This window comes from Ceratotherium simum, chromosome 26, assembly GCF_057802395.1.
Source record: "Ceratotherium simum simum isolate JZ-2026a chromosome 26, ASM5780239v1, whole genome shotgun sequence".
Classification (NCBI taxonomy): domain Eukaryota; kingdom Metazoa; phylum Chordata; class Mammalia; order Perissodactyla; family Rhinocerotidae; genus Ceratotherium; species Ceratotherium simum.
Window position 1 is genome coordinate 8,668,172 of NC_141925.1, and position 24,262 is coordinate 8,692,433.

The window sequence follows — 24,262 nt, forward strand, 5'->3', positions numbered from 1 at the left end:
GGATCAGGTGTGTTTCTGTGACTTTCTCAGGTGCTCATACCTGGTACTCCCACCTGTCACGCCAACCTGGGACTGCAATTCAATTCCATCAACATTTACCAAGACTCTACCCCACGGAATTCTGCAGAGAGCAAACCACCAGAGTGAGGCTTTAGTCAGACAGGCCAGGGTTCAAATTATTCATTCATTCTTTCATTCATTCATTCTGTTAACACATATTGTGGAGCCTGGCTCTACTATGGGGCTGTGCTATGCACTCAGGATACCAAGGTGAACCCAAGAGACAGGGGCCCTGCCATCGGGAACTCAGAGCCTGATGGGAGAGACAGACACTAAGTCACTAAACACATAAACAAACAAGGAAACTGGCAATTGTGTGACATGCAGTGATGGAAATAAACAGGATGATCTGGGGGATGAAACTGAGAGTGGAGGGTTGGAAAGATCTTTAAAACAGAGCCACAATCTGCCCCTGACAAGTTTTGTTCCTTGGGGCAAGTCTTTTAACCCCTCCAAGCCACAGTTTCCAAATCCATGAATGGGGATGGCAATATCTACCACATTTGTAAAATGCTCAGAAATGAAAGTGACACTTTTGTTGAGCCAGATGCTAGGTATTCAGGTGTGAACAAGACATGCCGTGTGGTCCAGGAAGGGAGACGGGGCACATGAAGGCATGTGCCACCAGCATTAAGTGGACACCACAATCAGTCCTCTCTAAGCCCTGTCCCCCCTTGTCCTGATGCAGCTGAGTTCATGCTTGTTCACTGCCCACCAAAGCAGGTGAGTCCTCCAGCCTCATCCAGCCCAGCAGCCAACCGTGAGAAAGGCAGACGAGAGGCATCTTCCTCCTCCCACCTCGCCAAGTCATTGAGCAAAGAGGAGACAGAGGCAGATGGGCCCACTTTCTGCCTCTTCTCTGCTTTTTTCCTATCACCCCAGGGCAAACAACCAGCAAGAAAGACCCTGCAGGAAGACCTCACAGGTGGGGCCAGGGCCTTGGCATAGACAGATGTCTTCACCAAGCCAGGCTGCCAGGAGAGCCACATTAGCAGCGTCAAGGGCAGACATTTCTACGCCCTATCTGACCAAATCATAATGCTCCCAGAGACGACAGCCCATCGTCCTCTGCCTTCAGGCTAGGCCAGTGATCAGGGAGGCTTCACAACTCAAATCAAAACTGGCTCAGATACGATGGCGCTGGGGAGAAGAATCACGACTTGCTGGCGCGTGCTCAAGGCCAAGAGATAAATGAGTCACTCAACTTTTAACAGCCGCAGGTGGGAGAAAACTGGTATCCATTCAGGAGATTGGTTGGCCCTTGGCATTCTTAAAGATTCCCAGAATCTAAGTATCCTCAGCATCCCTGCCTTACACACACACACAGATACTTTATATACGTGTATATATATACACATACACGTGTATATAGATACACATACAGACATGCATATATATAGACACAAACATGTGTGTGTATATAGACACACACACACACATACGCACGCATGTACTGCTGTTATATCAGCTCACATTCGCTCTGAGAAAACCTTCAGTGGTCCTCCGTGAAGAATAAACTTGTCCTGGCCCTAAGGCCACCACAAATGGACCTTGCCTTCCTTACATCCAGCCATGCCCTCCTTTAACATTTACACTTTCTTTGCACATTCTGCACTGGTGTTTCCCCAACTTCCATCACTCAAAAACGATCTTTGGGATTTTTGCCTTATTTGCAAACCACCCATTTTATTAGCAACTTAATACATTTTAAGTTAAGGTAGTTTTCACTTAAATGAATTTGTTTTGAAAAATAACTTTATGCAGAGCACCATAAATGAAAAACCAGTATCATTCACCATCACACAAAGGCTGCCGTAAAAATAAATACAATGAATATAAAATAATGCTGGTGAATTCTAGCTGGGGACCAGAGCCTGCCCAAGGCCTTCAGCCAGAGAGCTACTGACATTTTGTTACAAAGAGAGAAAAGCTGGCTCTGGAGACGTGATTCCTCTGACTAAGACCTTCTCCTTGATGTAATCTGGAAAACTAGAAAATAATTTAAAAAGGGGTCTGTGATTCTGTTGATTTATTCTGGTGTTGGTGTGACCCCTCCAATCGTCTCAGGAACCACCAGTCTGTGGCCCACACTTTGAGAGACAGTGGCGAGTATTCAGTGGTTTGTTGGCTGGGAGCATCCTAACAGGTGCAGCCAATCTGAATGTCACACACACAAATGACACCCCGATGCTTCATCCTATAGCAATCATCCTGAAACTCCTTCTGGGGCGCCCCATTAAGTATAAACTCATTGTTTATGAGTTTATGGCTCTCAGATCCTTTACAACATAACATCTTTGGCTTCATTCTTTTCTTCCCACCCTGTCTGCACTCACTTTCTCTCACACTCCTCTTCATATACTCTACCTCCTGAGCAAACCCCTAAAGCCCTACCCATCCTTCGAGTCACATCTCAAGTGTCTCCTCCCCCATGAAGCTTCCTCTGCCTTCTCCCTGGTCTCACACACCTAAGCCAGTGGTTCCCAGACTTGAGCATCCCTCCACACCACCTTGAGTTTCTGATTCAAGGAGTCTTGGGGGGAGCCCAAGAATTTGCATTCCCACGTAAGGCTGATGCTCCTGGTCTGGGGACCACACTCTGAGAGCCACTGCCCTAGGCAATCAATAGATTTCTGCGGAATTTCATTTCCTCTCTGCCTCCTGCTTTCAGGTAAAAGTGGTGACTGAATGGTTGTTAGATTCCCTGCTAACACTCCTTCACTTGTGTTACCAGGGTTCAGGGGGTCTCTCCGAAATACACCAGGACCCCCCCCCTTTTTAATCATTCTGCTTACGCTGATGTATTAGTTCCTAGAGCTGACACAACAAAGTACCACAGACTGGGTGGCTTAAACAAAAGAAATTTATTCTCTCACGGTTCTGGAGGCTGGAAGTCTGAGATCAAGGGGTTGGTAGGGTTGGTTCCTTCTGAGAGCTGTGAGGAAAAATCTGTTCCATGCCTCTCTCCCAGCTTTTGGTAGCCTCGGGTTCCTTGGCTTGTAGATGGCGCTCTCCCATTTACGCCATAATAAAAATATTAGTACTTATGGGGCTGGCCCGGTGGCATAGTGGTTAAGGTCGTGCACTCTGCTTCGGCAGCCTGGGGTTTGTGGGTTCAGATCCTGGTGCAGACCTATGCACTGCTTATCAAGGCATGCTGTGGCAGGCGTCCCACATATAAAATAGAGGAAGATGGGCACAGATGTTAGCCCAGGGCCAGTCTTCCTCAGCAAAAAGAGGAGGATTGGCAATGGATGTTAGCTCAGGGCTAATCTTCCTCATCAAAAAATATATATATATATATATTAGTGCTTGTTATTTAAAAAAAATTGTATGTGTCTTCACATCATCTTCCCTCTGTATATGTCTGACTCTATGTCCAAATTTCCCCTTTTTATAAGGACACCAGTCATTTTGGATTAGGGTCCACCCTATGACTCCATTTTAACTTGATTACCTCTGTAAAAACCCTATCTCCAAATGAGGTCATATTCTGAGGTCCTGGGGGTTAGGACTTCTGCACATATTTTGTGGGTGGACATAATTTCACCCATGACACCCTGTCAGGTAACACCTCCGATCCCACGAGGATCCGTGCTGTGGAGACAAACAACTCACTTGCCTTGAGGACACATCATCCCGTAGATGTCCCCCATCACCAGTCCGAGCATCAGAATCTGGGCTACTGGAGAATTCTGCTCAGGTTAGCAAAAGGGAATTGCTCCCGTCCTTATGCAACGTGCTGACCTGGTTGGTAATTGAAACGAAAGGGCGTTGGTAGCCAAGTAAGACGTGGGATACTCATCTCACCAGTGCTTTTGTCTCCATGGCTTTCTTCTTGAAATATGAAAACAACCCTGTTATATAACTGCATGCCATTGCACTGAGTTAAGTAAACCGATCCTAGCGCCTCTGTGGAAACACAGCGATCGCCTCTCCGCTTGTCAGAATTAACCGCCTTCTACTTGAAGCCCCCCACCCAGGTCCAGCCCTGCCCCCTTCCATCTCACCTGACACTCAGGATGCACAATGATCTTTCTAAAAAGCGTATTTGATCATGTCACTACCCTGCTTTAAACCCTTTAATGCCCCACCCCCACCTCATCCTAAAATAAAGTCTAAACTCCTTAGCAGGACATTCAAGGGTGGTCATTAATCTGCACGTGACAACTTCTCTACTCCCATCTCTAAGCCCTCCCCCACACCTGGAGAACCTTCCAGGCAAGCCCAGCTCCCTGCGGTTCCTCTCAGTCCCCATCACCCCCCCTTGATTGCCTTTCCCTCCTGCTCTCCCTAGACCAGGGTTTCTCAACCTCAGCACTGCTGACATTTGGGACTGGATAATTCTGCCTTGGGAGGGGCTGTCCTGTGCATTCCAGCGTGGTCAGCAACCTCCCTGGCCTCTACCCACTAGACGCTAGTAGCAACTCCTCCCCACCTCCAGTTTTGACAACCAAAAATGTCCCTAGACATTGCCACCTGTCCCCTGTCCTAGATAATTCCAAACAGTCCTTTAAAAAAAGGTGACAGAGCAGTGTCACCTCCTCCAGGAAGCTCTCCGGTCCCCCCTCCAGGCCCCACGGTACAACGTCCTGTTTTTACTGCAGCCCTCACACTGCAAATTCACCATGTGTTTACTTTGGGTCTCCCCCACATTAGACTGGACCACCATGTCTACTTCTATTTTGTGCCTCTGGTGCTAGCATAGGGCCTGCCTAGCAGGCGGCCGGTGTTCTGTCATGTTTGTGGATCAAGTAAATGAAAAAGTGAGTGAGTGGGAAAGAAAGGGAGAGAAGAGGGGTTGGTCCTGCCCCTGGTGCCACATTTAAAGGGGTTTCACTGCGTCCAGCGTGTTTTTTCAGTTCACCACTCGGATGAGGAGGGACATCCGTAGGGGGAGCATATATGAATCGCACTCCAACCCCGCACCAAACCTGCTCTCCATCTCCAGGGGCTCAGATAAATGTTGCTTTGTTAACACCTCACTCACTAGGCTTTCTTTTATTTTCTTTTAAACTTTAAAAGGTAGAGTTTTTTTTTAAAGGCAAGAAGCTAAAGTCTTAGAGGCATTTGCTCAAGCTAATCTCCGCTGACGCGAGGACGGGAGCAAGGCTTATCAACGCTGCCACCTACAGAGCAGCGGGGCAGCCGAGGGCTGTGAGGCAGAGGGAACAGGCTGGAGGGGCCAAGCGAGGGCCCCCCCAGAAGGAAGGCCTGGGGTCAGCGCCACAAAGGGGCCGGCGCCTGGCTCTTCACTAGTGGGAGGAGATTGTTTTTCAGAAAAGCTCTGAGAACAGGGTGCTGGGCGGAAATCCGTCCCCTCTCAGCTACAAAGGAGCTGGGCTGAAGGAGAGAGAAGCCCTTCCTCCACACTCACTCAAAGGAGGGGTATCGGGGCTGCAACACACACGTGCACACACAAGCCCTCACACTCAGCACACACACAAACTCACAAATACACACACACACACACAAAAGTGCACACACACAAATACACACGTTCATACCACACAGGCACACTACACATACATAAACACACATCACAGGCATACTCTCACACACACACACACTCACACACACAAACACACACATCACAGGCAATACACATACTCACACCGATACACATATACACACAACACAATCACACGTTTTTGCCTCTAATTCTCTTTACATCTGCCTCTGTTCATCAAAAAGCCATTCTGAAGGCTGAGATACAGCTGTGGGGGAGACGCAGCTGTAGGGGAGATGCAGCTGCAGGGGAGAGGCAGCTGGGGGGGAGATATTTACAGCTGTGGGGGAGACGCAGCTGTGGGGGGAGATGCAGCTGTGGGGGGAGATAGACACAGCTGTGGGGGAGACGCAGCTGTGGGGGAGACGCAGCTGTGGGGGAGAGGCAGCAGTGGGGGGAGATGCAGGTGTGGGGGGAGATAGATACAGCTGTGGGGGAGACGCAGCTGTGGGGGAGATGCAGCTGTGGAGGAAATGCAGCTGTGGGGAAAGATAGACACAGCTGTGGGGGGAGGCTAGGGGCTCCCACTCTGCCCCTGGTGAGGCGTCCTGTCTGCGCTGGGCAGGAGCAATCACAGCCTGTAACTTTCCCTTCTGTCTCAGGCTTGGGGAGTGGGCTTTCTCTGCGCTTCCTGCCAGCCCTTCCCAGCCTCCACCAGACCCCCGAGTGTCTTGGCAGAGTGGCCATGGTTGACTCAGTCCTCTCTCCCACCAAGGCTCACTTCCCTTCTCCAGTGACTATCTGAGGGGGCGGAGTTCCAGGTGTTAATTAACAACAATTAATGTTTTTTTACTTCAATAAACCATATCACCTTTATAATTTAAAAAAGTGAATTTAATTTTTAAGACCTTACTTTCCATGAGAGCTTCCCAGTTTTGCAAGCTAATTTTTACAAGTTAATTGTTCCAACAACCCAGCCTACAAAAAAAGTATAATGCAGAGTAGGAATTCCAGGGGGAGAGGTGCGCAAAGTAATCTTAATAAATTTTGAATCATATTTTCAATGCACTGGGTGGGGTGTGGGCTTGATAATTAGGGAGAGTCTTCAGTAAAGGTTCAATAAAATGACAGTCTTTTGTAAAGCGATTACTCACTCTGCTGTACCTACTCCCTAAAGCTCAATTATTATGTAAAAGCCTAACTTTGAACAAGCTAGCCACGTTTCTTCAGGCAAGACTCTGGCCCCTAAGTCCTTTAAAATGCAAGTTATTCCTTAGGTAAGCGCTCTGAGTGGGGCCTCTTACTAGCTACAGGGCCTCTGGGGGACCATTCATGTCTCCAAGCTTGTTTCTTCATCCGTAAAACGGGGATAATATTGCCTGTCTCCTGGGAGTGTTATAAAAGTTAAAAAAAATATGTACAGTATGTGGTACACCTTAGGTGCTCAATAAATGCTGGCTGACACCTTTGGTATGCTCATGCTCTTCACCAACCCCAATCCCCATCTCTGACTGTGTAAATCTAACCCCTTCCGTGGAGCCCAGTTCAACTCCCACCTCCTCCATGAAGTCTCCATGAATGCGCTCGTTAGCGTAAACCATTTCCTTCTGTAATCTACATCCCCCCCTCCAGCACTTTATCTGTACCTCTCCTGGGGCCCATTTAGCTTGCCATATTCTAATAAAGTCTCCAGCACACCTTACACTTGCTCTTTACTGTAATTACCAGGGTCCATGTCTAATTCATCCCCATGTCCCCCTCAGCACCCAGAACAATGAGATGCACACAGGGGGTGCTCCACGCATGCTCTTCACATTAGTAACGGTAATCACATGGTAGTCCTTGTGGTTGGCTCCCCCCATGCACTCCACCCCTGACCACCAGATAATTGTTCTAAGACAATCATGGAATTTCTGTTGCACCGCCCATATTGGGGTTTTAAAATATGTCCACAAATTTTTTTACATTCCCTCCCCTTCAAAAGGTGGAGCCTGGTCCCCTCCTGTGCACTCAATGATTCACTTCTAATGAATGGAATGTGGCAGAAGTGACAGCTGTGACTTCTGAGATGGGATCAACAAAAGCACTGTGGCTTCCTTCTCTCTCTCTGGGATCACTCACTCTGGGGGAAGCCAGCTGCCAGGACATGAGGACACTCAAGTAGCCCCATGGAGAGATTCTGAAAGTGAATAAATGCGGCCTCTTGCCAACAGCCATTTGAGGGAGCCATCTTGGCAGCAGGTCCTCCAGCCTTGGTCCAGCCTTTACATGACTGCAGCCCTGGCCAGTGTACTGACCACAACCTTACGCAAGACCCCAAGCCCCAGAATCCCCCAACCAAAATTCAAGTTGCTCCTGAATTCCAACCCACAGAATCTGTGAGATAATAAACCCTTGTTGTTTCAAACTGCTAAGTTTGGGGATAATTTGTTATGCACCAATAGCTAACTAATATACTCCTTCAGTACGTGGTTCAGGAATTTGATCCAATCCTGGACAATGATACAGTGAGAGGAAGCTGCTAAGGGAGAGGGGGTTCAGGGGAAAGCTCACTTACTCACTCCTCAGGGGGACAAAGGATGATAAGTGTCTCTTCTAGATGTTTGTTTCTGGATGTGATGCCCCAAACCTCAGAAATCCTTTTGGTACCAGCTTGTAGTGAAGCCAACACCAAATGATGGTAGGGTAGAGAGAAGGAAAGAAGCCGGGTTCTTGATGATGACACTGAACCACTGAATCCACCAATCCCAAAGCCTGATCTACTGCAGAGTTTCCGGTCATGTGAGATAATAAACTCATATGTTGTGTAAGCTACTTTGAGTCAAAGTTCTCTTACAGCAGCTAAACATATCCCAACTCAAAGAGCTACATTTAATGGGCTACCCGTATCTCACATGAGGCACTATCCTTGACACTTCTTACAGATGATTTCTAATATCTCCAGGACCTTACAATTTAGGTATTACCATCCCTATTATTAGACGAGGAAATTGAAGCTCAAAGAGGTTAAATAACTTGTCTCAGGTCATAGCTGGGATTCAGTACATGCCTGTTGAATGCAAAGTCCACGTTCTTTCCAACACACCATGCTGATGAGAAAAACGGCATGCTAAGATAGCTCCCCAAGATTCACTCAGGAAGGCAGCCAGGGCTACATCAGCAGCAAGCTTAAACATTAAATGCTGACTCCTTATCTTTCTGTAGAGCCGAACATCACCCTCTGCCACGTAGCCTCCCAAAGCTGGACAGGTCTGGATGTGACTTTCCACTTCCCACTATAGAAGGTATTATTTCTCAACATCCTACAACGGTGCCATCCACCTTAAATTTTCTCAGCTGGAAACACTTCTGCCACCACTCTAGCCCACGGTGAAGGCTCCCTGCTCTGAACTCCTACTGCACTGGTAACTGGAACTACACAGTTTAGTGCTAAAGGGTTTTCAAATTGTCTCAAGCATCCTAACCTGCCCCCAATCAGCCCAGCTGTCTGTTTCTTAAGATCAAATTCCTGTGCCGAATGCTTCTCACATTCAGCCCCTGAGTCTAGGTATCAAAGTATTAGGCATAACGTGGGTGCCTAATATGCACTTTCACACTGTCTGACCAATGGAAAGGGGCTGCAATACTAGTTTTTATTTTTTGAATCATATCTACATGGCTTTTTGCTGCATTGAGAAGTTCGACTTGCCAGCCCTCCTTTATGCCTCTTCTTTCCTCTATGCCTTTGCACAATCCTTGCAAATTCTTTCCTAATGCCATCCCCATGCCCCCAAATTAAGTCACTCTTCTTCTAGGCTATCAGTCTGTTACGTGTGTATCTTCAATAAAACAAGAATCCTATTGCTTTCTGATGAGCTCCTGAAAATGTCTTGGGCCTCAGGTATGTGAAAAACCACACACTTTCAATTCCCCAACTACCAATGGTCGGTATTTAGAAGATGCTCGATAAATGTTGATAAGATGGATGAACACGTTTATGATTCAAATGATATCCAATGTCTGCTGTGCTTCTGTAACAGTTATCTCAGGACTCAGCCCAGTAAATTGCAATAATATGTTTGAAGCTGTCTCCTCTATTGGACTGTGAGTTTGTAAGAGCAAGGAACGGATTCTTTTCACCATTGTGACTCTAACATCAAGCATGGGGCACAATGCAAGCATTCAGATATTTGCACATAAATGTGTGATGATAGTTATCTGTTTAGTTCAGCATTAGATGGGTTACTGTTCCCCAATCAACGATCAATGAATTATTGGACAATACAAAGAAACTGGTCTTGAATTAAACATTTACTATACATAATCACCTGGCAGAAAACAGTTCAAAAATAACTCTTTTTAAAAACATTTTGGGGGGACCACTAGTTGATGTCATAGTCTTTTTCAGGTTGGTGACAGCTCCTTACCAATTGTCCAAAGCTTTCCTTGGTGTCTTGCTTCACAAGGTTGCAGACGTGACTCAAGGATTTCTGATAAGGTTTGGCCTATGGAAATGCATCCCAGGCATGCGAAACTACAGATAGGCATTTTTAAAAATACAAATACCAAAAAAAAAAAAAAAAATACATATATATATATGTATATATATACATATATACATATATATATATATATATATATATATATACACAGACACCCTTTCCCAGGAAATTATTATTTCCTTCCACCCAAAGGAAGCAAGTTAAAACTAAGCTTCCTTCCCCCTATGTTCGCCAGGGGTCTCCGAAGAGCTCACATCCTTTTGCACAGCAGGCTCCATCTGAGGCCTCTTGGAAACTGGTCTGCACTGCTCTGGCTGCAGAAGAGAGAGGTTCAAAGTGGGACACAGCTTCACCATCAATTAATCCTGACTGATCTCCTGCCAGAGGTGACGTCTTATCCTCTGGGTTTGGCAGCAAGCCTGATGGAGATAAGAAATGCCAGACTGGGTCAGACCAGTGGCCCATTCAGGCCACAGCACTGTCTGACGAAGCCATCCAGAGACGTTTTGTAGAAAAGAGCTGCATGTGTCTCCTATGACATCAGTCATCAAAAATGTGCAGAGTCCTTCTCCAGCAGATCATCTTGGTGGCCCATCCAACTTCTATGCCCCCCTTCCTCCATGTTGATAGAGTCTCCATTTTGTTTAGCTGCCTATGTCTCCCTCATGAAGCTTGGGATTAAATCTTTTCCCCTGCACCAGGATTTCTCAACCTCTACACTAGTGACATTTTGAATCAGAGAATTCTTTGCTGTGGGGACTGTTCTGTGCGTTGCAGGATATTTTGCAGCATCTCTGGCCCCTACATGCTAGATACTAGTAGCAACCTCCCCACATACACTCAGTTGTGACAACCCAAAATATCTCCAGACATTGCCAAATGGGAGACATTTGTCCCTGAAGGACAAAATTGCACTTCACTGAAAACGACTGGTGCAGAAGGTGGGGATATATAGATGAAAAGATTTTTCCTTGACCTCAAGGAACTTATATTCTTGTATAATAAGCAAGCATTTATTTTTATACTGTAAAACTACCACAACCATTATTTGGTAGCAGAGAGATCATAGATCTAGATTCAAATGCTGGCTCTACTCTCTACTAGCCTGAGAGCATTACTGTCTCAATCTCAGTTTCTTCATCCAGATAATGGAGGTGACAAAGCCTACCTCTCTGCAGCATTTCAGACTTAAATAAGATAATGTGTGCAAAATGCCTAACAAAATGCCTGGCATACAATTAGTACTTAATACATTTTGGCCCTGCTTCTTATTGTGTTCTTGGTTCAAAGATTATTGTCTGGTTAGGGAACTGGGGCCTCAGTCTCTGTTAACCTTCTTCACTTTGTTCCATGGTTTTACAGACTTGAGTCCCACACGTGATGTTGATGCTGTTGGTGCTTCACCGAAATCCCCTCGGACCTTCTTACCATTTTGGGAAGGCCAGCTTGACTTCCAGCAGCCAGTACCTGCATCTTTGTCAGAAAGCAACCCTGAAGATGTGGGCCCCACGTTCCCCAGACCCTTCTGGCCCACCATGCATACTCCACCCTGGAACAGCCTTTAACTGATGACTAATGGGTGTGGGAGTATAAATACCCCAGCTCCCTCATTCTTTGGCAGGAATAATTCTCAGGCACGTGTTTTACATTGATTCCTAGAACTTCCCTGCAGGGTTAAGTTTCAGTTACCCAGCTGGTATCTGGATTAGTAACACACCCCTTATTGGATGCCTTCTCCTCCTTGTATCACCTCCTCTCTCTCGCGCCGGTGCCTCTGCATGCCCCAGATAAGCCAGGTGCACTCAATCTTTAGTCAGCCTGTTTCTAGGAGGAACTCAACTAAGACGCTCTCCCTTGACTTTAGTGATTAAGAGTCCAGACTCCAGAGCTATACTGACTGGTTAGAATCTCATTTCCGACATTTACTAGTTTTATAGCTTCGGGTAAGTTATTTAACCTCTGTATGACTCGGTTTTCTTTTTGTAAAATGGAGACAATAATACCTACTTCACAAAGTTATTATGAGGACTAAATGAGTTAACATTTGTTAAATAATTAAAGTAGTGCTTGATACCCAGTAAGCCCCAAATAAATGATTATTCCTTTAAGCGCCCTCATAATGGATCCCAGCCTCCCTGGCAGCCTGGGTCAAGTTTCCAGGGCTTGGGATTGCTGCCCACCATCTCAAGCCAACACATCAGGAGCTGTTTAGGAATCCAATTTCCAAACACAGTCAACACAGCAAGAAGAAAACTTCTCCCACTTGCCCCAAACACAATTCCAGCCTTCGTTGGTGAAGACATATGTGAAGACACGTTTCTTGCAAACTGCCTGGATTCCTGAACTTAAATTAACACTCAGGAAAGGTGCCCGGATAGAGCTGTATCTGCTGAATCATCCCTCTGTCCTGGAAAACAGACCACAGATATCAGTGTCCCCAAATGCTGACATAACCCAGTGCTGTGCCCTGCGACACGGGTATTCCCATGGGCTGGCAACAGTCCATCCTGCAGGACAACGACCCCCACCACACTTGGCCTCCCTCGGGTTGGTGCTCTAAGTAGCTCAAAACATCTCAATCCATAAAGGATTCCTCTCCCCACTTGCTCTCTCCACTTCAGCCTTGTAGGGTTTCTGTTTCCCGAAACCTTTCTACATTGCAGAGTGTGACATAGTTAGATGGCTATCTCATAAAGACTACACTTGCAACGTGTGAATATCATAATGATGCATTTTCATTCCTCAGATCACTGTCAAATGCTAAAAAACACCATTTTCATTTGTGCTGAGAGATCCCAAGCTACCTGTTTTACTGAAGACTTCCGTAAGAAAACTGCAGAATCATAATGAACTGGAAAGATTGATCCCTATAGGACAAAGATTGAATCCAGAAGGCAACATCACACATGCTGAACCAATGTCGTAAGGAAATTTGGGAGGTTATTAAATCTTACTGCAGAGGAAAATAACAAAAAGATGATCTTAATGATAAATGTATTCTCACGAAGATTTAAACTACTCCCCACTTGGAATAGGAGAGAAAAGGAAACTACTTTTCAAAGAGCCTATTATGTTTAATCTTCCCCTTAAGACCTGTGAGGAGGATGCAGTTATCACTACTTTATAGTTGAGGAGACTGAGGATCTATGGAATACAGTATGGCGGTTCCTTAAAAAATTCAAAATAGAACTACCATATGATCCAGCAATCCAACTTCTGGGTATATATCCAAGGAAATGAAAACAGGATATTGAAGAGATAGCTTCACTCCTGTGTTTATTGCAGCATTAGGCACAATAGCCAAGATATGAAAACAACCTCTAAGTGACTGTCAATGGATGAATGGATAAAGAAGTTGTGATTTTATATACATATAATGGAATATTATTCAGCCATGAAGAAGAAGGAAATCCTGCCATTTGCTACAGCATGAATGGAACTTGAGGGCATTAGGCTAAATGAGATAAGTCAGACAAAGAAAGACGAATACTATACGATGTCACTTATATGTGTAAGATAAAAAAGCCAAACTTGTGAAAACAGAGAGTAGAGTGGTAGCTACCAGGGACTGGGAGGTGGAGGAAGTGGGGATATGTTGTTTTAAGGTACAAACTTGGTAGTAGTAGATAAATTAGTCCTAGAGATCTAACCACAGTATAGTGGTTGTAGACAACAATACTGTATTATAAACTTCAGAGTTTCTAGGAGACTAGATTTTACTTGTTCCCACCACACACACAAAAAAAAAGGTAATTATGTGATGTGATGGAGGTGCTGGCTAATGCTACGATGGTAACCATATTGTAACATATAAATGAATCAAATCAACATGTTGTACACTCTAAACTTACACAAAGTTACATGTCAATTATATCTCAATAAAATAAATTAAAAAAAATTAAGACAGAGGAGGTCGACCCAGGTGTACCAGATCAGAGCTGGGATTTGAACCTAGGTAACTACAAAGGCTGTGCTCCTTGCTGTGATCTTGCTAAGTCTTTGTACTTATCATGCTCTGTGAGCTTCCAACAGGAAGGGTCAAGTTGGAAACGAGACACAGGCCCGGCCCACAAGGGGCTTACCAGCTGCCCAAGGGGACAGGGAGAGAGGTGGGTAAAGACACAACTTGCCTCGAGGTTGGAAGGAGGGCAAGCTCACCCAGGGCTGCCTGGTGGGAAAGACCTCCTAGAAGATGTGGGCCACGTGCCAGACATAAAGAAGGACCAGTCAAGGCAGTGAGGCTCAATCCCAAGAGCGGATCCCGTTCAAGCTGGGAGTTTCTCTTAAATGCAGATCCTGGGACCCACCCCTACAAAATCAGACAGTGGGTCTGGGTGAAATCTGTGGACCTGCACTTTGAACAAGTCCCACAGGTCATTCTGATACAGCTCAGGGCACCCATCGGAAAAACAGGGGACAGAGAACGGTGCATTGAAGGCATTTCACCTTAAACTTTCCAAATGCAAGAAGAAAATCAGGTTGATTGAGACAGGTGGATTCTGCGGGTGAGTGGCTACCATCGAAGAGGTAGATTGATCTAGAAGACCTTAAACATCAGGCTAAAAGGAAGATAGTGTATATTTATGGAGCATCTTCCATGTATCAGACTCTCTAAGCATTTTGCATGTATCACTTTGTTTAACCTTCACAAAAGTCCTATATGAACATCTCCATTTTAATTTAATTTGCCCAAAGTCAGACAGCTAATAAGAGAAGGTAGATTGGCCTGGGGAGAGAATGGAGCCAAGGTTAGACCCCTTTGCCTACACTAAATCCCACCTCCTGTGGTGAAAAGGCCTTTGTGCTTATCAGGGCCGGGAAGGAGGGGAACAAGAGGTCTCCTTGAAGAGTCCCAGGTAAAAAATCTCAACTCTGTGTTCTTAAAAGACAAATGGTGTTTTAATATAAGCTGTGCCAAATCACCTGCCTGCCTATATGCTATGTTAGTCTTTGCATCACCAAGAATCCTAAAGAGAACATAAGTGCTTATGTAGCAACATCTGAGAACGGGAGTGGAGAGATGAGGGACTGATGTACAGTTCCCTGGTACAGCTGTCTAAGAAAAGCTTCAGGGCCCCTCTGGCAGGGAGTAGAGGATGAATATGGGATGAGCAGAAAGAATGCAAGGAAATGGGTTAGTCACTGTGGCAATAGTCCAGGTAAGAGATGATGGTGGTGGTGGCCCAGTGTAGGGCAGCTGGAATGAAGAGAAGCAGACTAATTCTGCGGGTAGAGCTGAGACCCTCAAGTGGACGGGGCGAGGATTTTCCTGCACATGAATAACTGAGGAGGAAGCTGAGTCAAAAGTGGCCAAATGACAAAAGCCAATTGGCTAAGCGACAGGGAAGTAACTCAAACCCAGGTCTCCTGATTCATTTAGCCATTGTGTACTGAATTCTAACTCTGGGGTGAGCATGCTGCTTAGGGTTTGGGGTTACAAAAGAGAAGATTATAAGGCAGTGTCATACACAAAAGGGGAGGACATAGGAAACTTTGCGAGGGGACGGATATGTTTATTATCTTGATTGTGGTGGTGGTTTCACATACGGCATATGCATATGTTCAAACTCGTCAAACTGTATACATTAAATACATGCAGTTTTTTGGATATAAATGATACTTCAATAAAGCTACTTTTTTAAAAAGGCCTTGTTGTATAGCAGTTAGTAACCTAGGTTTTGGAACCAGGCTGCCAGCGTTCAAAAGCCTAATTATTTGGGTAACCTTAGGCTATTCACATAATTAGTCTAAGTCTCATTTATCCCATCTGTAAAATGGACATACCTCATAGGACAGTAGTGAGGAGTAAATTAGATGATGCATATAAAGCTCTTAGATAATACTTCTACTTAACATTGAACTGGAAGACCTGCCCTATGTATTAAGTCAAGAAAGATTATTTAAGAAATAAAAGTATTAGAAAGAAAAGAAAATATTAACATTTACAGACAATATGATTACTTACATAGAAATATCTAGGATAATTTACAGGTAGATAATCAAAACTAATAAGAAATTCAGAATATTTTCAAAATAACATCAATACACAGAAAATAATAACGTCCCCACATACCCATCACCACCAAATAGAAAATGTTTTATCTATGGCTATAGCTATCTATCCCATTCAAAATATGTATTAAAAAATATAAAGCACCCAGGAATGTCAAACAAGATATGTGAGACAGTTATGAAGAAGCTTTGAAACTTCACTGAATGACTTAAATTATGTCAAATAAATGAAAAAGCTATATCATGTTCATGAATAGGAAGATTCCCTATCAAATGTTGATTTACTCTAAATAAATCTATAAGTTCAACACAACTTTAATTGTTCATTAGAATCAATGAAATTTTTCATCAAATATGATAAGCTGAATACAAAATTTTTATCTAAGGGTAAAAAGACCTATGAAGGAAAAAGGAAATTAAGATAAAGACAAAGAAGACAGAGTACTTATCCTTACAGAAATAAAATCTTATTATTAATCTACATTAATGCAAAAAAAAAACAGTATGAAAAAGGTATGAGGATAAATACATGGTTCAATGGAACAAAATAGAAAATCCAGAATGAGCTATAAAACTGAGGAATCATTGCAAATGTGTGAGAAAACGGTGGCATAGTCAATAAATAGTGCTGAAGTAATTGGCTCTCCACATGAAAAGAAAAGAAAATTAGATCAGTATTCCAAAACACATACAAAATATACTCCAAATGGAATAAATACCTAAATGTGAAAGGCAAAACTTTACATTTTAAAGGTTCTATCTTTATGTCATTAGGATAGGGAATGATTTATTTTAAAAGATGAAAAAGCAAAACCCATTAGAAAAAGTTTTATAAATTCTCATATGTTAAATTTTTTTTATTATTATGAGACCCAAAACACAAATGTAAAAGACAATCTAAAGACTGGGATAAAAAATTCTGCAATACTCTTAATAGATACAAAAATTAGTATCCACGATATATAAAAAAATACATACAAATCAATAAGAAAAAATAATCATGCTAATAGTAAAGAAAACCCACATGGCCGATAAACATGAAAATATACTTATTTTCCCAAGTAACAAGATAAATGCAAATTGAAAAAAATAGTAAGATTCCAAAAATAGTAAGATTCCAAAAAAATAGTAAGATACCTATCATGTAAGCAAAAATGGATGTGACTAATAATACCAAGATGTGAAAAGAATATGAGAAAGTTGTGTCTTTCCTTCTTTGCTGTGAGAACATAAACTGGCTCACTCATTTTGCAGAACAAATTGGCAAATCTCTAGTGATGCTGAAGATGCCCACACCCTATTCTTGAGAAAAATCTCTCATATGTGAAAGGATGTTCACTGCTTAATTGCTTATAATAATAAAAAGGTGCCCATCATTCAGTTTACAGATAAGCAAAAATTTTTATTTTAGCCAGCCCTGGTGGTCTAGTGGTTAAGATTCAGCACTCTCACCAGCACTGCCTGGGTTTGTTTCCTGTTCAGGGAATCACACCTCCTGTCTATCAGTTGTCGTACTGCCGTGGTTGTGTGTTGCTGGGATACTGAAAGCTATGCCACCAGTATTTCAAATCATGGTCACCCAAGGTAGACAGGTTTCAGTGGTGCTTCCAGACTAGGACAGACTAGGAATAAGGACCTGGCCACCCACTTCCAAAAAAATTGGCCACAAGACCCTGTGAATGGCAGCAGAGCATTGTCTGATACAGCGCCAGGAGGTGAGAAGATCGTGCAAAAAAGACCAAGCGGGGGTCCGCTCTGCTGTACACAGGGTCCCTAGGAGTCGCAATCCACCCCAGGGCGCTAACAACAAAAAATCTGTATACATCTGTAAACAGACACCATAAAAAATTTAAATCAACTAGAGCTAAATTTATAAACATAGATGACTCAACAGCATAACAGTAAATAAAAAATCAAGTTGCAGAAGGATACATACAATATAGTATTGTTTGTAAAAAGCTTTAAAAATACTACTACCAGGAACTGGCCCAGTGGCATGGTGGTTAAGTTCCCACGCTCCACTTCTGCAGCCTGGGGTTCATGGTTCAGATCCCGGGCACAGACCTACACACCGCTCATCAAGCCATGCTGTGGTGACGTCCCGTATACAAAATAGAGGAAGACTGGCACAGATGTTAGCTCAGGGACAATCTGCCTCAAGCAAAAAGAGGAAGATTGGCAACAGATGTTAGCTCAGCGCCAATCGTCCTCATAAAAAAAATACTAATACCATATACTCTTTAGGTTTGCATGCACATGTGGAAAAATATGTTTATCAGCTTCAGGTTCCTGGTTCCTCTGATGAGGGAGACAGGACTGAAATGAGGGTGAGAGGATTCAACAATATCTTTATTTATATTTTAAAAATCTGAAATAAATACGACAAAATGTTAACATTTGTTACATCTGAATAGTTGCTACATGGGTAGTTATTTTATTCTCTGTTCTTCTCTTTGTGTCTGAAATATTGAAGCATTTATAAATCTCTTTCTTTTCAAAGAGAAAAACAAAAGTTTTCAAGCATAATGATATGACTAGTTCTCTGAGACTTTGGAGTTCATCGGAGATGTCTGGACCAATGCTAAAGGATGCTCTGAGCAGACAAAGCATCTGAGAAGATCTTTGGCATATGATGAAATGAATCCATCTGGCACAAATCTGCAAATCTCCTATTAAAAGAACGCTGGCAAACTCAATCACTTAAATAGACAACTTCAGAATAGGTGCTTTTAAATTCAACTAAGCCCTTCCTTAGGCAAACAAAATGAAACCTTCAACAGAAATCAATACCCAGACTTTAGAATAACTAACACTACACTAACCTCTGTCCGATCTGAAATAATGAAAGCAAGTGTGCATGCCTAAGGCATATTTATCTGACATCAGGTTAAAGATTTTAAATATATAATAATTGGGATATGAAATAGTGATGCCTATACATTTTTTTTAGTTCCTAAACAGCAGGAATTATACCCAAAATGTAATTTCTTTCTCAGAGTTGTCCTGGGCACCAGAAGCACATTCCAGGCTGGACATAGACCCAGATTGGACATTGCACCAAATGAATTCACACATATACCCCTCCCCACTGGAAGTTCACAGCCTGAGACAACGTCAGTAGCTGTTCTGGTGAAGAGCATTTCTGAATGCAGAGAACACCAGATAATAAATATTTAATAAGTACTTCCTAAATGCAAAGTGCCATTCCAGGTAATAAAGAGAAGACGTGATATATGCCATGAATTCCACTATGAAGTTTTAATCTAATTGGTTTATCCATTCATATATCCAATGAGCCAACCATCCATCTCTCCACTCATTTACCCTTCTGCCATCCAACTTTCCACTCGGTATCCATTCAACCCTATATCTTTCCCCTCATCCACACAACAACCTGTTCAGCCATTCATCCTTCCACTCTTCCAACCACCTTGATCTTTCCTTCCATCTCTCCACTCACCCACTCAACCACCTTCCATTGCTCCACACATCCATCCCCTCAACTCTCTAACCACCTGTACCGGGTTGAATAGTGTCCCCCCAAAATTCGTGAACACCCAGAACCTCAGAATATAACCTTATTTTGAAATAGGGTCTTTGCAAACGTAATTAGTTAGATGAGGCCATACTGGATTAGAGCGGCCCCTAATCCAATCACTGGTGTCCTTACAAAAGGAGAAAAAAGAGACATACACAAGGAGAATGCCATATAACAATGACAGAGTTTGGAATGAGGCATATACAAGCCAAGGAATGCCAAGAATTGTTGGCAACTACCAAAGGCTAGAAGAGGCAAGGAAGAATTCTCCCCTAGAGTTCTCAGAGAAAGCACAGTCCTGCCACATCTTTATTTTGGACTTCTAACCTCAAGAACTCTGTATAATAAATTTCTGTTGTTTTAAGCCACCAAATTTGCAGTACTTTGTTTCAGCAGCCCTAGGAATCTAATACACCACTCTCCCCACCAACCACTCCTTTCCATCTCTCCAAGCCCCAACCATTAATCCTTCCAACTATCCAGCCTCCACTCATCCACCATTCATTCCATCCATCCATCCATCCACCCACCATTCATTCCATCCATTCATCCACCATTCATTCCATCCATCATTCCATTCATCATCCATCCCATTCACCATTTCATCCATCCATCCACCATTTCATCCATCCATCCATCCACCATTCATTCCACCCACCCCATCCACCACTCATTGCATCTATCTGTCCATCCATCCATCCACCCACCCATAGTTTATTTAGGGTCTATGTGCCAGGCATTGTTCTGTGTGATAGCTATACAATGGTAACAATGTTAGCAAGATTTCATGAGTTTTGCTCCCATGCATGCTAATATCCCCACTAATATCACCAGACCCTAAGTATAAATACAATCTAAATAAATACAATGGGCTTGCTAAGCAAACTAATCTTCAAGGCAAGTTCCCTCACCATCCCTACCTCCTGCAACCACACTGGTGGCACTTAGGCCCTTCTGATATAAAAGTTCCGGAGCTTCCACTAGGTGACGAGCAAAACACCCACAGTCTCTTCTCTGATGGATATATGGCTATTAAACAAATAATCATACAATGGTGGCTTGGGCTAGGGCCAGAGTTAGGGTGAGACTAGGGGGGCAGCTAGGGTACAAAATTTAAAGAAGCACTCATCGTCAGGACTGTGGAAGTGCAGGGCTCAGTGAGCCTCAGCTTGCACTAGTGGTGAAGATAGAAGGACATGGGTAGTTGGAAGATATATTTTGGAGGTAATGGGCAAGACAGGGAAAAATTTATTCTGAGAATTTCTAAAGTTCAGAAAGGAGTAATAACTTTAGAAAAGAGTTCATGCAACAGACTTCAGAGGGTCTTGAATAATAGAGACAGGACTTCTGACTTTCTCCTGTAGCTACTGAAGCGTCATGGAACTAAATAAACGAAATTACATACACTGTCCTGACAAAGGACGATGGAGCTCCAGCAGCGATTCTGGACCACAAAACAACTTTGAATGCAAACCACGTACTTAGGAACGCAACAGAAGTACAGAAGGAGCCTAGGTCTATGATGACACCATGAAGCCACCATGCCAGCCCTGAACCTCCTACCTCCAGATCGCTTTAACCCGGGGGGAAATAAACTTTCATTTTAGCATCTGATTCCCAGACCTGTCTGCTGGCAAACACAATTCCTAACGAATGCAGGAACCTGCCCACAATGCTTACTAAAATCCAAATGAACAGAGATTCCTCTACATACTCATGTCCACTCATTCCCTCTGATTTAAATACAGTCAAGCGTGGGTCTCAGTTTGGTCCACTGGGTATCAACAAAAGAAGATTTTTTTTCCCTTGCTGCTTTTGAAAAAGACTCTCAAACCCACAGTGAAATAACTCTGGGGCAGAGAGAGGTGGTGTGACATTATATATGTCATTATAAACTCTAAGTGCCTCTTTTCTGCCTCTGAGAAGGTTAGTAGTGGCAAAGGCACCAAAAAGTCACAGTGATGAATAGAACACGTTGGAAAGTGGCTGGGGAAAGTAGGAGCTAATGAATGTCAAATCCGACAAATGTCAGCTGTCATTCAAATGTGAAGAAAGGAAGGCGTTCCCTCCGAAAGCAGTAAAGGGGACACCGTCACAAACAGAACACAAAGGCAACTCCAACTTGGCGCCAAAATGGAATGTATTCAGCCAGGGCCTGTCATTTTGTAAGGCCGTTCAGTCAGCTTCTCTGCTGAAATCAGAGAAGGGCTGGAAGGGATCTTTGAAATCATGTGCTCAATGGCCCCATCAGAGAATGAGGCAGTTGAGGCTCAGAAAAAGGAACGGCCTGGCCAAAGTCACGTGGAAAATTAGTGGCTGGGATGGAATGGGAATCTGGATCCCATATTTACTAACTTCTCTCTTGATGGACACATTTCCTTATGGATTTTGAGAATCAGCTTTTACGTAAGGCGGGGGCCAGCAAACTTTTCTGTAAAGAGGCAGATCATACTTTTAGGATTGTGGGCTGCAGGGTCTCTGTTGCAACTACTAAACTCTACTGTTGTTGTTGTATCACAAAAGCAGCCCTAGACAATGGAAAACAAATGAGTGTGGCTGTGTCCCAATAAAATTTACTTACAGAAACAGGTGGCCAGCTGGACCTGACCCATGGGCTATAGGTTGCCATCCCCTGGCCATCCCCACTGGATCAGTGTGGTCCCTGGACCAGCAGCATCAGCAGTATCTAGAACTTGCCAGAAATGCAAATTCTCCATTCCCTCCACCCCCAAATCTAATGAATCAGAAATTCTAGGAATAGCATCCAGAGCCCTATTTTCATAAGCCCTCCTGATGATTTTGACACCCATCAAAGTCTCAAAACCATTGGGCTAGAATCACAGTAGATCACTGGTCGTGCGTGCCATCTCTCACATAGTCATTTCTAGTACGTAGTCTAGTGTTTGGCTCCTAGTAGGTACCTGTGACAGCAACCACTAGCTTCTCACCTAAAAAATCTATTCTCTTCTTTTTCTTCCTTATTAGAATCCCAAGTCTCAGCTAGACTTATGGCTACCGAGAATAAAGCCTACATTTCTACATTTTTCAGGCTCCCTTGCAGCTAGGTTTTGCCATGTAACTAAATTCTGGCCAGTGAGATGTAAGGTAAGCATTATTTGGCAGCTCCTGGGGAATGCCATTAAAAGACAACTTGTATACCTATTGCCTCTTTCTCCTCTTTTCTCTAACCAGCTGTCTGAAATGTAGACATAATGGCTGGAGTTCCAGCAGCCATATTGAACCACGAGGTGACCTTGGGAATAGAAGCCCTCCAGGAAGGAACAACAGGATAGAAGAAACTTGTGTCTTTGTCATTGTGTAGCCACCTTACAGGCATTGACCTGTCCACTGCAAGCCTTCTTTTATGTGAGAGTGAAATAAAACTGTCTCACTAAACCATTGCTAATTTGGGTTTTCTATCATAAACCACCAAACCTAATCAAACAGGTTCACTGTCCAGTGAATATTTTTGAATGAATAAATCCATTGAAACCAAACTGGAAGATCTGGATCACAAGCTACGGGTAGATTTGACTAGTTGAAACAATTCTTCAAAACACAATGTCCATAGGGGCAAAAGTAATAAAAAGAACCACATTAGGTGGTGAAAACATTGGAAACTTCTACGCTTATGGTAGCCTTCATTTCTTGCATTGCCCAAAGCCCAGCTGATAATGGAGCAAAAGCCCTCTTCTCAGGCTCCCCTGAGGAGGCAGCCGCTATATCCATGACCCCACCATCACCTCATCTGGGAAGCCTTTCCTAATGAGTGCACTCCCAGCATTGTGGGGTCTCGTGTCTCACAGCAGTACGTATAGAATTGTTCTATCCCGCTTCATTCAGTTCACTCTGATTCATCATTTTGCAATGATTCTCAAGTTACTTCTCAAGCAGAATGTTTTTTTTACCCACGTTAGGCTCTCAATTAATAACTGTGGAATTGAACTGACTTCATGGGTGAATGTTTTGTTTCTCCTGAGAGAACAGAAATTCCTTGAGAAGCGGGGACTGACTTTTCTATTTCTCAAACAACTCCCCCACCAGCCACAGTAACTTCATGAGCTCTGCACCCACAGACACTCGATGAATTCTGGTTAGTGCACCCCAAGCACTTCCCCTTCTCTGCCCATTCTGACGCACCAGAGCGGCATCAACACAAGACCCTCATCATTTTCACTTTCTGGGGACTGAGGCCTGGCCTGATTCCCAAAGCCTGCAACAGAGACCCTCAAACATTTTCAGTGAGGACCTTCTTTATCAACCAGAAAAGGATAAACAGATTTGCCCTATGGTATCCAATCAGCTACATGGAAACAATGCTTATTTCTACTGCTCATGCCTTTACATTAGTGTTTCTCAAGCTTTTATAGCCCACACCCCTGTGATAAACATTCTCAACAGCTTTACTGAGCTATAACTGATATACAATAAACTGCACATATTGAATGCATACACTCGTGCATACACTCGTGAATGGAGATACGCATACACTTGTGAGACCGTTGCCACCATATCAAGGTAACAGACATGTCTACCACCTCCGGAAGTTTCCTTGTGTCCCTTTGTGGTTTTGTGTGTGTTGTTCATGGTAAAAAAAAAAAAAAAAAAAAAAAACTTAAAATGAGATCTACCCCCTTAAATTTTTAAGTGCATAACACAGAACTGTTGACTACAGGCACCACACTGTAGAGCAGGTCTCTAGAACTAATTCGTCTTGCATAA